The sequence below is a fragment of the Varroa jacobsoni genome, unplaced genomic scaffold (genome assembly GCF_002532875.2).
Source record: "Varroa jacobsoni isolate VJ856 unplaced genomic scaffold, vjacob_1.0 scaffold_393, whole genome shotgun sequence".
Lineage (NCBI taxonomy): Eukaryota > Metazoa > Arthropoda > Arachnida > Mesostigmata > Varroidae > Varroa > Varroa jacobsoni.
Window position 1 is genome coordinate 276,350 of NW_019213295.1, and position 12,193 is coordinate 288,542.

A 12,193-nucleotide genomic window follows, 5' to 3' on the forward strand; every position below is an offset into this window, starting at 1 on the left:
GCAGTATCTAAAGGCCACAGCCGTTTTTGTCCACCACAACCAGAATTGCCTCTTTGCGGTGTCATTAGTTGAAGTTGGTCGTCTAATTTCAGCGGGTACTCCTTTGTGACTAGACACTCATTTCGTGCGATCTTACACAGTGATAGTCATAGAATTAGATAACGAGCAGCATGGCAAAAATTAGATGGTCAGAGACTGCTAAAAAGTTTACGTCGACTTGTAGAAGGTATTGAAATTGACTATATTCGTTGATAGCATCAACACGTTGACGTGCAACCTCCGAACCTGCTCATTTAGCTAAAGTAAAATTTGCTAACCACATAGAGTACTACATATAGGCCGATTGAGTAAACACAGTTCTAAACAGTTATATATAAATGCAAGGCAAAAAATTACTTAAACGCATTAAGGAGACACGCAATTATTTACCGAAGATGGTAGCTCTGTATATAACGTAATGCACAACGCAGAAAATAATGGTAATCAAAATCTCTTCTCTTGAAGTCAGCTATAGGAAGTTAGAGATTGTATAATTTCTCTCGTTCCCGTATTTCTGCGTAGTTCTGCGTAGATATCGAAGGTATATCAGAGACAGGAACTTCTTGTACGGTTATCTTTATAATGGCAACCGCTTTTAATGTACCTTTAAATTAAACTCATACGTCACATAATGGTATAAAAACTACCTGGCAGGTATATAATTTGACATAAGACAAAACCTATTTTGAACAGTTATGATCAGCTTAAATTATCTGTATTTTTGGATAATCTAAACGAGCATATGTGGACCTTACCGATGTCCGTGTCTTGAAATACTTAATTACAGATGAACATTGTCCATGCAATAACACTGGAATACTTCGGTGCACAATGTAAATAACAAAATCTGAAGTTCACGATTTTGCACAGATGGTGTAATACTTTATGCCATTTGGTCTTCAAACATATTCTATTGATATATCCACAATTAATGTGTAGTAGCTGGCCTAGATCGGCCCATGAGCAATTGTACTAATGCAATCGTGGCTACCACTGTTTCGGTTAATCGTTATATTTTCTAGGGCTAAGTCGTGAATTTGAATGGGAAGCAACGGTAATCCTACCGTCTTTTTTTGCCCAAGTTTTCATTCGTTAAAAATACCTTCGACTTTCTGCTGCTGCCCACGAACAAATTCCGAGCTTCACACGAAATAACGAACGAAAAAGCGCGCCGAAGTGTTGAGAAAGAGAGCGGGGTACCATAGTGGTAACACAACAGAGCAACTAAAAAATTCGCGAAGAAAAATACACCGAGAAAAGATAACTCGTTAAGTCGGTGGACCGAAAACTTGCTCTCGAAAGCTTCCACTGCAGCTTTCAAGAGCTGCTGGGAGATCCTCACGGCTCACACGAATGGCAGGGAAACAATGTGGCTTAGTCACGCTCCACTTGCTGCGAGTCGCAATTAGTATGATAATTTCAGCAGGTTCAAGCCGCCACCGCTGCCGTTACAGCCGCTCAAAGCCAAAGCATAGGCCGGAAAGCCACTCGTCTATGCTGCTGCTGTAGCCGATAGACTCTCAGCTTGACGCCAGCAGTAGAAGCGTTGCTGGTGGCACAGGCGACCGCTTCCTCTAGCGTGTGCCAGGGCGCGCGATGGCCGTCGCCGTCGTGTCTATGTTACTAAGCCAGTAAGGTGCCAACCTCCTGCAAGAACTACCAACAGCCGTTCAAGCGGACGACTGACTGGCTGAAGTAAACCGACAACGATAGACAGCGGACAAAGGAGGTGGAGAGTCGACGGACTTTCATAAGGGGAAAAATTTGCCCTGAGTTTGAACACACGCATAAAGAAACACACAGGCTCGTCCACAGTGTGAACAGTAAGATGGCGGCATCCGACAAATGGGTGAGCAGGGCACATATTTTGGTTAAATTACCAAAGGGCAATATGTATGCATAAATATCATGGCTGGGCAGCTCGCGGTTTCAAAAAGTTTGCTCACGAAAAGTCCCTTCTCATCTGTTTTTCAGCGGCTTAAACAGCGGAATATTTTTACACGTATTTAATTTTTCTATTGATTATAAATATTCTAAGAAAGGCCAAGTGGACAGATATAGCGGCTTAGCAGTTTTTACCAAGCATTTTCACCTCTAGATTTACTTTCGAGAATCGCATATTGTTCTAAGCAGCTAGCGTTCAAGCGGTTTTCATCACTATCAACCGTTACCATGTTGAACTTACTGTTTTGCATCTCACATAGTGTGTACGTTCGCAGGCGGATTATGATGAAATTGATCCTAGAAAAAGCCGTCATATCAATGATTATTGAGAAATACGGCCTAGTCGTTTGAGGACCCGAGCACCTTTCTCTAGATATTTCTATCGAGAAATCCAGAAAGTATCATTGCTCTTCGTTACAAAATCAACCGGTAGCGATCCGCCAGCGAACAGCAAATCTTTACGACTCGGTGGACTCTCAGCTTGGATTTTAAACTTTGCTAATCTTTCCACCTGACCTATTTAGCAGTGGGAACAAAATGAGGCAAAACAGAAATGTAATCCAAATGGTTCACAGCAACGTTATCGTATAAGAAACAAATTTAGAAGGCGTTTAGTTACAGTCAGAATGACTCTACGTCGTTTTACAGTTTGTATCTTCCAAGGTACAAACATATTTTAACATTAATGTGCTTCTATACCGTAACTCAGGTCTTACACTGAGAAATAGAGGTGCTTCTGATAGTGTTGGTCTACGACTTAAATCTGGGGCAGTATTATCCTGACAGGCAACACAGTAAATTAATTACCACCTCTCACCTGATTTGTTCCCTTCTGAGCCTTAATGGCAGACCAGGGTCCATTGTAGGGCCGCCGCATATCGAAAGCAAGACACATATCGAAATTTCGGGTCCTATTCTACACCATTTCAACTATAATCGGGGCTTCGATATCGATCAGAATGGGTTGGATGGGCACTTGAAGCGTTTTGAATCGCCCTGCGTATGTCCTAATTAATAGGCTATCTAAAAGATAAATTAACCATCGCTAAAAAAAATCTATGAACTAATAATTTCACCTAGTAAGCACCCTGTTATCTTGATGATTTGATCATTGTCGAGCTGCTTAATCTACATGAAGCTAGAAAGCTATTTTAAACAGAAGTTTAACTTAAAAACACGAATCCATTGGCCTGGTGAATCATTTCACCAACTAGGCGAATATAAAATGGTCAATTAGCGCACGATTTAAATACTAAATACAGTTTAGATCAATTGATCCACATGCTGAATCAAATAACCTTGAAACAACAGCTCACTGTTATGACTTGTACTTGGTTATGTATGTTATGAAGTAAAGAAATAGGACCGCATGATAACTAAATATAAATGGTTCAAGCAACTTCTCTCAACTTTGCAGTGGTTGCAGCGGTAGCGGTAGTTACTTCGCGAGCAACAAAGTAAAGGGTCTATTTCCTATACCATTAGCAGAGCGAGTATACACAGCGCAGTATTGAACGACTTTCTGAATTTTAAGGTTAGAGATCACAAGCATTTGGCGTTGTTATACTTGCGAAATTCTACTTGACAAAGTCATAATTTTATCTAATAAAGTTTGATCAGAATAAAAGAAAACTGATTGACATTTTCTCTCAAGGGATTTTTCTTCAAGATATACTCGTAGTTCTTATAACTGAAATTTGACAATCTGCGCCCATATATCTACCCCCAATGAAAAGGTTCTTCCAGAAAACCGACTCTAATACTTGGTTTTCACTTTGGGGCACAATGAAAGAAAGTTGATGATGCGAAGCGTGCAGTTTGCGATAAGTGACGTTTGCATCGGGTGTAAATCTACGATCCACCCCCTGTAAAATGCATGACGAATGCATCTACCATAATGTTTGAAGTTTTGATGACATCTTGATGAATAAAACACCGTACAACATATAAGCGTGCCGTAAGATAGCGGGCATTCTGGTGCAATCAGGATAAATTTGTAGGTGCATACGGCAGGCCATGTGTTAAATGGAAAATGATTTACTATATCGGCAATTGCCCACTGAACACGGCAGTATCGAACAGATTGGTAGCTAGCTGATTAGCTAGAAACTGCCAATAGGCATGGCGCAAGCTACTAACGAGTCAAATGGTGAGGAATAAATTATAGAAACTTATTACCTTATTATTACACATTGACGGCAAAGTCAACCGATATGAGGGCAACAACATTTTTGTTATGTCACGTTCTGGAACTTATCGAATCTGTCGTATCTGGTCATTGACGAACTTCGAAGGTCAGTTTGCAAGATATTCGCTCCGATCCAATATTAGATTATTGCGTGCAATACCGGATGAATCGTTGTTTAAATTCGCATCGAAGATGTGTATTCATACGATAGCTGCTACGTCTCTATGTGGAGGCTTTGACGACTAATTACGGAATTGCCTGTGGATCGGTTGCACAAACCTGGACGACGTTCAAGTATTGCCAGCGAGGTTTGCATTTGCCGCGTAAGACACATGCTTCTGCTTAGCAATAGAGTCAAACCAACAAAAAAGCCAGGTATCCACAAGGGTCGTTAATGTTTGTGTACACTAGTTCCCAGCGCCCGCTGGATGGCGGTGCACGCGATCGTAAGGGCCGCAAAAACATTCATGGTCGGAATGAACTTGATCGGAGCAGTGCACAAATCGGTGCCATCACACAAAATAACCATACTGACAACGGTACTGAGGTTGCGAGTTCTGGTGAGTACTTATTTTGAGAGGCCGGTCATAGTAGACGATGTGTACTATTTCTTATTCTGCTGAAGAACGAAGGTAAATAGCTAGCTACAAGGGCTTACGTCTGTGTTGTTTGAGATGGGATTATTGTTCTACGAAATGTAGAGAAGGTATGCGATGTGAAAACTGCCCGTCGAACAGTGTGCTACTATACGTCTGCGCAATAGGCAATACGACTGGAATGGAAGGGGACAGTGGCAAGGATCTGCGTTACCTACAGGTCACGTAGAGGTCCATGAAGCTAGTCATGTAGAAAACGCAACCTATTTCTACTATAGAATGGTTTATAATTAAATTTTTTTTTGTTCGCCAATATTTTACTGCTACAGATTCTTGGATACAAGTTGCTGTGCTCGAATACTAATCATCGAGGCGGCTCTGGCTAGCTTTTGTTCATCTTTGGCCTGTGGCAAGATAAGGTAGGAGCAGAAGATCATATTTTTAGCGTTGATGGTTTACACGATAGCCGTGGGCTTCCTGCCGTAAAATGGCCCGGCCAAGCGAGTTGGTAAAGCTTAAATAGTCGAACTGTTCTTGAATATGTCATATTCGCTTCATGTATGGGATGCTTACCGGCACGAATCGGCCGATGGCACACTGTGACCGATCAGAATTAGAACTAGTGCAGTGGCGCCGCTAATAGCAGCGCCTAATTTAAAGCCATTCTTTATTCGGGCGTTTCTAGGCGTGCTACCAAAGAAACTCGATCAGGCAGCGGATATTGCTACCATTGCCAGTCGATTTAAAAATTGGGTGATGGACGGTATCAAGTGTGAATGCTGAAACAATACGTGACATCATTGGAATCCAATACCGCAATAATATCACGACAGCTGAAAGCTCGCGCAAGGCACCTGGCAAGAGATGCTGAACTGAGGCCTTCATGGCGGGAGGTAGCCTATCGTATGACTTTTATTTCATTAGGATTGGAAGGTCGTGAACGTAATACCACCATTGACGCTTAGGAGCATGCTAAGAAAAGAGGATCTGCGTTCGTTTGGCATAACGAGCAGAACTCCTCTATGCAGGTGAATTTCACGACAATATGATGCAGTCTCAACTTTTTTCCGGTTAATAAGTAAATAGGTGTTTTGCGAGCTGTGAGATTTTTCCAAATGGAGTAACAAACGTGAATCGGGATTTGTGTGAAAAATAAAATCAACCCAACAGACAATTTGTGGACTATTGCAGGACTACTAAGGACGATCCTCATCGTGGAAGACCTGTGAAAGAGATCGCAAAGGAGAACTAAGGTGCTCCTCACGGTTATTTTCGACCGTCAGAGAATCGTTTGTCATGAGTTCACGCCGTCCAATTCCACGGTTACCAAGGAGTACAATCAAGCAGTTTCGAAAGATTGTACGAATCTGTTCGATCAGTGCCAGGTTCATGACTAAGGCTGTAGCAAAAGAAGTCCTGACTCCTTATCACACACGAATGCAGCAGTTTTTTCAAAAAACTCTATGGGCGCATCGCTTCAGCCCCCGTATTACCGGAGCTAGCTTCTTGAAATTTTTTCCTATTCACAAAACTAAAGGAAAAAAGCCTGAATGGCAACGTTTCGACTCGATAAAAGAGGTAAAAGAAAAATTGTTAGCCGCCTTGAGAGTTATCCCGACGTCTAAGGTTGAAGTATTTTGAAACCGGAGAAAACCATGGTATAGGTGTGCCGCATCCGGCTGAAATTGCTTCAAAGGGGATAACTTGAATCGGGACAATTAAATAAACACTTATTGTTCTGTACATTTTTGACTATGTACACATATATATATATATATATATATATACACGATGGCTAAACATACTACATGTATATGCATGATTGTATGTGTATCTTTAATGTAGAATCTTAATATAGCGATCGAATAAAGCATATACAATCGGTAATACATAACATCGAGCTCGAATCAACATTGGCCTTCTAGTCTGTGTTTGAAATCGTTGAGGCGAGTACAATTCTACGGATAAGCTCAGCTTATCCAACATAATCCTTGAATCACTAATTACCTTATAGTATTCTTGACTATGAAATAGAATATATAGATGGCACTGAATTGCTCCAATAACTATCTAAAAAAGGTAATATTTTTTATCTTGCCATTACGAATATATATTTAAAATTTTTACAATGATTTTTTTAACCTATTGAAAAAAAGTGAATAAATTTGACTGAATTATGGCCGATTGCGTGGTACCATTAGATAAAGGGATGCTGTTATATGGACTTTAAGTTGCATATGCTGCTGATGTTGCAGTCACACAGGATCGAGGAGAACTTCCCGTAGCTGCAACGTGGTGTTGAGACACATTACGCAAAAAACCCTACTTGGATCCGTAGCAAAGTCAAAATGTATGAACGATGTTTTTCACTGTTTTTTTCCCTCTCCTTTTGCCGTAATGTGAGTGATTATTGCCAAAATCAGAATTCGAATCATTTGTTTCATGCTAGGAATGGTAGGCGCGCGTGATTTTTTAACGCTACTTTTTAACGTCCAAAAAATTTGTGCTGATACTTTTGTGAACACTTAAAATGCTTTTTATTAATATAAGGTTCATGTTTGTGGTAGCCAGGGCAATCGCTCTTCCTTAGCAAGAAGGTCCACAGGTTCTTGCTAAGAAATGATCTGGCAAAGCGTACTCCTCAACAAAAAATATCGTTTCAAACGCAAGTTTCTACTTCTATTCGGTATCAATCTCCCTTCAGTCACTCGAGCCGTTTTGAGGTCTGCGTACTGCATAAACGTGTAGCCTAAAAAAAAATGCTATCGCCTAGATAATAATAAAAATTTAAAGATATATTGTTAAAAAAATGTTTCAGATATTGATAATAGTACTAATAACTCACAGTAATACTGAATGAGAAGTTTACTGTGCGGTGACTGCGCAATTTGGAGGCGAAAAATTCGAAATGAACAAGCCTTTAGGATGACGGCACGAGTTTACCCAGTAACTTGCGCAATCTGACTATCTTTATAAAGTTTCAATCAGCTGCTTTCTGCCCACAGAAAAGCGTTGCATCCGCGTGCAATAAAAAACACGCTTATTGGGCAATTTTAGCTTCAGTGATCGTAAGAAGGCAGGCATCGCACTCCTCGGAGTCATTGAAGAGTAAAATCTGACAGAACACGCATGGGATGAGGCCCGCCAACAAAACCTGATTTGTAATGAATGCTCATACAGTCCGACATCAACATTATTTTACGAAGTAGTACAAAAGTAAACCCATGAGTTGTATTTATCTCTGAGTAGCAGTAAACTGGTTAGGTAAGCCGGTAATGCCTCTGTTGGCGATATCCAAGCGTTTAGTGAGATGAAGTGGTCAAAAGCCAAAAAAAAAAAAAAGTGGAAGTGGAAATGTATCTCACACCATCGTCTGAACACACAACGATTCCTAAAAGATTCCACAAGTATTAGCATACGCAAACACTTTAGAAATAACGCTAGCTTGTCATATAAATTACTCTCTTGGTTTCCTTTCCAACTTGTGCCGTTCGATGATCACCGTCGATAAGCTTTATTCTGCACTATGAGTCTGTTCTATAGAGCATTCGAAACAATATTTTGTTTCGAGTTTTGGCTATGAAGTAAATGTTATATGTGAGGTATTTCATACCCTTATTTTGAGCCCTAGCAGTTTTTGTGCCCAATTTGTCATCTGCGATTTTTCACCAAAGCGAGCCGATTGTTGGGTCCGAGGAAGAAGTTATAGATTCTATAGAAGTTAATATATAAATTTTGGAGCTCAAGTTAGGAGTAGTTTTTGTAATACGCACAAAGCACCGATCACATCTAACTCAAAATCTCTACAAAATTTTCACCTTCACTAGAAAGAATGTTTAGAACGGGGAACAATAACAAAAATCGTCAAAATTCATTCCGCAACCTGATAATCTTGTATCGATCTGAAAATATTTTATATTTGTAATAAAATAATACATAATATTTCTTTTTCTTCTTTTAGGCACTTTTTACTTATTTACTTTAAATCTTCAAAAAAAGTTGTAACTATAAAGCTGAATTGTACGAAACACGCTGACTTTCCGACTTTACCACTTGAGCTTGACAATCAATAGTTGAACACATCTATGCTAAGCTTCTTTTGGCCTCACGTATCGATATTTAGGCATTGCGCCCACAGTATGAAAACAACTTGTACAGAGAGGTACGTTGCATTGAGCGGGTTATGGCCAAACATCAGCTCGAATATTTTCTCCCTGTGCTTGATAGGGTTCATTGCGAGTTCAATCAAAAGGATTTTGCGGTTCCTCGGTCGAAGTTCATTTTCTCAGATCCAAACGTGTAGTAGTAATGACAATTACGCACCTGTCATTGCCATAATTAAACCAGTAACAGTTTATAATCTCATGCTTCACTATATAACTTCATAATATTTGTTATTTGATTTTACTGAGTTACTAGTTACCTTGTCATGTTTCATTATTGCTCAACTTTGTTAAACAACTTACAATTTATTATGCATGATAGTAAGTGCATAGCGACAGATGATATACGTAAAAGCTTTTACGAAACATCCTTGATCCTGCCTTTGTAGAATATCAAACGCTTTTATAGCTCATTAAGTCTCAACCAATAGCCTTGCCATTGATATTTTTGCCTGAATGCCCATTGTTTAGAACATATGACGACGACGACAACAGACAGTTGATTGTGACCGAAAATAGCTTTAAACGGCTTTTTCCGGTTACTCGGTATATCTTGAAAAACTAGAGCGACAATGTATTCCTTGGTCAGTCTGCAGCGGGTATTATTGCCACACGTAGGAAATTTTCAGCATTGGTCCTCAGGGAATACGCGTGTTAACCCAGATGTCTCTGCTCTGCTATCGTGCCATTTTCCATTGGGTATCCTATATCCATCGTTGATCGAAATTCGGAAGCTTCATCTTCAAGGATCAAACCTGAAATGGGAAATTCCCATTGTTCAAATAAAGCGAAATGTATGATTCACTCAAACAGCTAAAATCAGACTCCAGTAAAATAAACCTGTGTGGACTATCGGTGCATGAAACGATTTACGACGCAGTTGTGCTCACCATGATAAGTTACGATGCGTATTTGTGCCGATATTAGTAGTCGATTCTCGAAACTTTTAGTAGATTTGTTCGACTGTACACTTCGACCAAACATTGTAATCCGTAGCTAAGCATTTTCACTTCGAATTGAAGTAGCGTCTAGAGTCGTCAAATGACAAAACAAAAAAGAGAAGTTTCGGATTAATTTTGCACAGTATGCGCCCGATAAATGTCGATATATTGCCGACAATAAGTGTTATGATGAGAGATATTACTGATACCTTCGCAAACAGATGCACTGCACGTGATAACTAGTTAGAAACCACTTGCGAATTATATCAGTCATTTATTTGCCGATTACAATGCCAATGAGTATGAAAGCAGCAGCTGGATCACTTTTCTTTTATATTTCATTTATATGTTTATATGGGAAAGCACAAAGGCAATCTTGAAAAAGTACGGATGCTGTTATAAACAAATAGTTGCTCACTGGGTGCCTGCAATCTCCTTGGTACGCATGCTTTGCTTTAATTATATGGCCAGCACAATAAGCATGTATGGTTCGTCATTTCAGTATATACCTCGACTTCGTGAAAGATCAATTGAAACGACTTGCGGATATTCTAGTATTTTCTACGGGTCTGAACAGTACCGATGAATCAATACAAACCTCTTTGCCGCCAACTCGAGTGGACACTCGCAGAATTGGACGACCCATAATACTAGCAAACGCGAAGGCGGGAAAATTTGAACCTACATATCCGCACTTGACAAAACTAGAGCCGTTGTGACAGACGATTACTTTTGCCTCTAATTATCCATATCAGCTGAATATATGCTATTAATGGAAGACCAACGTCCACCTACAAGTTGGCTCTGTTAGTCATTCAGGATTTCAACGTGTAAAGAATGTCGTTTACGCTTAGTGACATACGGCTTCTTTGGCCACCCCCGCGGGGACTAGGCTAAAATCCATAAAACGATATTTGATCAGGAAAAAACAACCTAGTCCTATGTCGACCAAATAACCGAACGACGTTGAAGAGGTTCCTGAATGATAATGCTATAGATAGAGTTTAGTCAAAGTTGTCTAAGCACAATTGCATCTTCTTCGGCCGCTGCTGCTGCCGCCAACGTGACAGTCCCTAAACCTATTCGATTCTTTGTGCCATCGCTCCTTTGATTTGTGTCGAACAGAGGCAATGCACAACAGCAAAGTATAACACTGTCGAAATCTTCACGTTGTGTTGAGCCATTGTTGTATTCCACGGGCGGTCCTTATTGGAAACGATCGACGTGAGCAGTGTAAGGTTCAGCACACAGCCATTCGGGTAAAAGTTAACTCACGAAGCACGAAATGGAAAAATAAAAATAAGATTCTGAAGTGATAAACACTTTACCTACCTTAACTACCTTTTTTCTGAGAAGTCCAGCGAAACTTGACCGTCTAGACTACCTCGTGGGGATAAGTCCTTAATGCTCTACTACAAAGGAAATGTTGAATGAAGACTTGTTCACGCAGGAACAATGACCGAAAGCGTAGATTCTATTCTAAAGTGGGCATATATATGATAGGTCGCAACAATTACTTTTCACGAGATACAAAACATCCTGACTGTACCAATGATTTTAAGATATTCTCCGGCTAAAAGCACCTCTTCCAACGTAGAACCTCTATACCTATCTGGTAGATGGACACGCCTCCAATGTCCTCGGACTATAACAACTGTACTCAGATCCTTTGTGCAGATGATTGGCATAGTTTATTCAACTTTGAGTCCCTCTGCATTGCTCGAACGCTTCTTTAAAGGCCTTTAGAATAATGGTTAGCCATAGTGCATTTGCTGCCACCCGGTAGGTGGCGGCAATTCTAAGTGCGGTCCATTGCCCTTTAAAGCGAGTAAAGTTCGAACATGGTTTTATGTATTTCTGCAATGACAGAGATGACTTTTAAAATGATCGTTTTTGATCGAAAACAACAGGAGAACAAACACCGTTTAGGTTAATTGTCAATGATAAAGAGCAAACAACTGAAACCGGATAGTACGTGACGAAACTCAGGATAATGGCTGACATAAAACCGCTGAATCGCCCGCGTCGAATAACTACTACTCACGACGAGATCCACCCGGTCTACTAATCTGGGTCATACTGCACAAACTCCTCTAAGTCGGATATCGACAAGACTTTAAAGGCCATGGTAGCTTTCGCAATTTACACGTAGAAAGACGATTCGCAAGCTATTATTCTAATAAAATCATGTTTTTTTTGTCAGCGTTTCCAACATAAAGCACCAAAGAAGTGTACAAAGATGAGGTCTGGATTGATCAGTCCACAGTAGATCTAAGAATATATGTGGACGTACATCAAAATAGATATATATGTCATGCTGTT

General features: G+C 40.1%; 4 long non-coding RNA genes across 6 annotated transcripts in view; 2 read left to right on the forward strand and 2 right to left on the reverse strand.

Annotated features, from left to right (window-relative positions):
• The window catches only part of LOC111260043 (uncharacterized), a 90,636-nt gene extending 88,946 nt beyond the window's left edge, over window positions 1-1,690 (reverse strand). For both annotated transcript variants that reach the window (XR_002680009.2, XR_002680007.2), the window contains exon 1: window positions 795-1,690. This is a non-coding gene — a long non-coding RNA (uncharacterized LOC111260043). The remainder of the gene's footprint in view (window positions 1-794) is intronic.
• The window catches only part of LOC147753551 (uncharacterized), a 29,019-nt gene that overhangs the window by 8,168 nt on the left and 8,658 nt on the right, over window positions 1-12,193 (forward strand). The gene's annotated exons all lie outside the window — the stretch shown is intronic.
• On the forward strand, window positions 4,559-8,709 carry LOC111260044 (uncharacterized). 2 transcript variants are annotated; one of them, XR_002680012.1, is made up of 4 exons: window positions 4,559-4,731; window positions 5,097-5,186; window positions 5,453-5,660; window positions 5,959-8,709. It is a non-coding gene; the product is annotated as an uncharacterized LOC111260044 (long non-coding RNA). The 2 variants fall into 2 exon arrangements; XR_002680013.1 differs by lacking the exon at window positions 5,097-5,186.
• LOC111260042 (uncharacterized) lies at window positions 8,237-10,481 on the reverse strand. The gene is made up of 3 exons (XR_002680004.2): window positions 10,381-10,481; window positions 9,821-9,958; window positions 8,237-9,685 (listed from the first exon to the last, which is right to left on the reverse strand). It is a non-coding gene; the product is annotated as an uncharacterized LOC111260042 (long non-coding RNA).